A 4,157-nucleotide genomic window follows, 5' to 3' on the forward strand; every position below is an offset into this window, starting at 1 on the left:
GGCGCCACGTAGCGAAAAGAAGAAACGACTGGCGCGCTGTTGTTAACTCGGCTATAATCGCGTAAGCGGTGACTACGCCAATCAAGAAGAAGCTAAGCGCTGTTGCCCCTTTGATGATGGTGTATTTTTTAAGGAACTCGAAACTGAAGTGATGGGTTGTTTTGGACGTGAAGGTAAAGATATGGTCAAAGTTTTGGAGAAAGCATAAATACTATTAGCCGTAGAACCGATCAAGTCAGTTCACATATTTTTTCGGGGACTACATATACAAGGTCTTGAAACTTTGACATAATCTTCTTGAAATATTATGCATACATTTAAGACAAACAAGTAAATCAAGAAACAATTTAAAAACCCTATTCCTCCCATAAATCTGTTTGAATCTGAGAATATTTGTATTTTACAGTTTTTAAATATAATTTAATATAATTTTTAAATATATATACACTTTATATTAATATATTTAATTAAGCTATTGAAATATTTTTATTAATCATATAACAACTCTGTTATTCAAAAAGTATAACAGCTGTTTCCAAGGTGTAAACAAACAGTTAATATAAAATAAGTTGTAAGCAAAATAGTAAAGAAGTAAGAAGTGCGGAATAGTTATCGTTAAAAATAAGTGATATATGTATATTTCTACAAATTATATAGTGTATATTGTGTGTATATAACATTAAATTTATATATTTTCTAAAGTGCTTTTTTTAATAAATATTCTAGAAAGGAATACAATTTTTATTAAAATTGAGGTAAGCAAATTTTATTGAATTGAATGCTCATAATATTAGTCAAAAACAAGTAAGGAAGAGCTAAGTTAGTTGCATTAACTTTTTTTTATAACATTTTCCTTATAGCCAGATCGGATAACTAAAATTTAAAAAAAAAAAACACTTTTATTAAGATTAAATTATTGTATAATGGTCGCTTAATATATGGGGAAACTATTTATCTTTTTATGGTATATTAAAAGAACTGACTTTTGAATTTTCAATACTTAATAAAGATATTTAAGGCTGTCATCTCTCAATTAATAGTCGAAAATTGTGCTGTATGGAAGGAGTGGTTGTAGTTCGACTTTAGCACTGTAACATGGAAATATTAGAATAATCTTGTTTACCGAATTCGGCTGAAATCGGTCGAGTAGGTTCCAAGAATGGAATTTTTGGTGGTGGCGGTCGTCCGATTACACCAATCTATGGATATGTCACCGCGGACAGACGGTCACTCGGAATTCATCTCACCTCCTAACTTCGCAAATACAAAATATCGTCTGATCTGGACAGTTTCTTTAGATATTATAACACTACCTTGACAAATAAAGAATTATCAGACGTGAGCTTGATCAGTTGACAGTTCTAAGCCGGATAAAAACCTGTGCCCGTTCCGATTACGTAGAAGCGAACGGAAGCAGAAACCCTCGTTCCTATTGGAAGAAAACTCGGAAATTGATTTTCACAAGATTCGCCTCAAACTCATTCACCATAAACAGCCTTAAGTGAGTAGTAATCACTTAGTTCAAGTTCCAAACTTCAAGATAGATGCATAAGAAACTCTCAACCAAGCTTTCGGGTCTTCTGGCGAATAGTGAATATCGAACTTTGAGAACTGGAGTTGTTCAAATCGAATATCATTCCTCTTCTATTGACCAAAGCTGGCCGCTACTGGCCGATGCTTACTTCAGACCGTTCTATTATTGACAGTATAGGTATGAATTTAGAGATTTGCGAATCAAGTCAATGTACAGTTTTCGATGTCAATGCCGCTACAACAAATTCCTTCCTGACAGTCCGTTTTTGCCGGCTCATCGCAATATTAGCACTACCATTTTCACTTCACGATCTGGTAAGTGACTCACTTTTCAACCCCAGTAAGCATTCGCTTCAGAAATGGATCAAAGGCTTTTTTATTAAACTTATTAAACTCGAGGGTTACCATCACATCGAGCTAATTTTTGCTCCCGCCTTTTTTATATGGTGCCAAATCAAATGAAAACAGTGGTTAAATGACAGTGGGACTAGACCGTTTCCATTATATTACAAAATTGCCTTCCATAGCCTTCAATATCTCTGAAAGTAAAATTACAGCAATCGAATCAACCAAAACAAATTTTCGCATCATTGGCTATTTAAAATCAAATTTTACCAAAAAAAAAAAAAAAAAAAATGTAAAATAAGGTATATTTTCTGTTAGCCGGTGACTAACTTTGACGCGTGCTCCAAATATACTAAGTCAAGCAATCATAAAACTGTCTAAAAAGTTTTTCTAGCACCATATGTCGAATTTCCAACATTATATCACGTAACATGTTCATACTTAAGCAACTTGAGATACTGATTAGTTAAGGGGTTCCATTGGAACAGTTATGAATCTCTTTTTGCAAGGTCTTACACATCAATCGAATTTTTTCTACAAATTTCTAAGTGCAAATTCTTAATAACAGTTTCCACCTTTTGTTGTATCATTCCCAAATATTTTTGTAGAATACACCCATTCTGACAGTTCTTTTCTGAATAAAATGTCGTGTCCGTGCAGGTTACATAGGTCTGAGAATGTAGAACCTCGTACTTTATTGTCATTAGTGTATGGGTAAACTTTTAGTTAATTCAATTAATTAATTTATTTTCATAATTTTACTACAATATATTTTCTATATTCCATTTCTCACACATGTTAGGCCTATCAAATGCAATTAGCGCAGATGACAGCCTCATGTCACTAAATTGCATAAAATCATCCATATTTGCAAGTCTCTCTGTTTGTCTTGCTTTACGTCTGCTTGACAAATTATGTAATAAATTAAATTAACTAAAACAAAGAGAGGCATAGTTTATATCTTTGTACAAGTGTATAAAAAAACATATATAAATATGAATATTATACAAAAATCATACGACTAAAAGCTGACTAGAAACTTCAAGACTACAGAGAAAATAAAGAAGAAGACCATTTGGACAAATTAAATTGGCGACACTATTTAATTAATGCTAATTCTATCAATTTCGTTCTGTCTAGATAATTTTGTTATCAGTTTTGCTATGAAAATTATAACGACAATGAAAGCAGAATCCCAAGAATTTACAAACTAATATATTGAAAATGAGAGGAATGAATAACATAGTGTTATGTACTACAAATAGCGATTTCTAAGCTTCAAAAGAAATATTTCAAATTTAAATACACTTTTGTTCTTTACTGTGTTATGGAATGAATGGTCCTCCACTCGGTTAATTGGCTGCGTAAATTGCCAGTGTGCAATAGTTTCTATGTTTCGTTATATTTGAAAGAATTTTCGTTGTTTTAACTCATTTCTCATAGGAGGCCGTTGGTGAAAATCACTTTTATTCTACTTCTTTTGTCGACGTTTCGGAATATTCCGATTTCGAGGAAAATTTTGATGATAGTACCTGTAAACCCCAGGCCATTAACACCAAGCATCCATCAGCTAGTCGAAAAAGCCTTTCCGTATTTTCTGAATAATTGTCGTTGCAGTCCAGTCCAATCTCCAGTGCCCCCAATCACATTGTGTCATACCATACGGTGTTGGAAAGGTGAGACTTTAAGCTTTATTTTACAAAAAAAAATTAAAAAAATTAAATTCGGGGTTCAACTTCAAACAATTACAGGTGTTTAAAAGTAAGTGAAAATAATGACGAAATTCGCTAAATTTTTTAATTTTTGTATAAAAAAAAGGAAGCATGCCACCAATTAATTTGAGAAGTTTACAGAGACGGTTCTGTATCAGTATATGGAATTTCGATGTGAAAGATGCACCTCGCTGTGGTCGACCCATCGTTGAAAAAGTCGATGAAATTATGGAAAAGATTGTCCCGGACCGTCACATAAGCAGTCATGGCATCGTTAAGGAACTTAATATTCATCATCAAACGGTTTTGAACCATTTAAAAAAGTCTGACTACAACAAGAAGCTGGATGTTTGGGTACCACATGAAAATTTTAATGGACCGAATTAACGTCTGCTATTCTTTTCTGAAACGAAATAAAATGAAACCATTTTTGAAGCTTGAGCTGCTCCAGCTCTGTCGAGCGATTGATTTTACATTTTACTGCCAACAACTGATGATATTGAAGCAAGCAATCGAAAGAAAAAGCGGCCAGAACTGATCAACAGAAAGGGCTTCGTCTTCCATCAG

Source organism: Bactrocera latifrons, unplaced genomic scaffold (assembly GCF_001853355.1).
Source record: "Bactrocera latifrons isolate USDA-ARS-PBARC rearing strain unplaced genomic scaffold, ASM185335v1 scaffold_19, whole genome shotgun sequence".
In the NCBI taxonomy this organism is placed as follows: Eukaryota; Metazoa; Arthropoda; class Insecta; order Diptera; family Tephritidae; genus Bactrocera; species Bactrocera latifrons.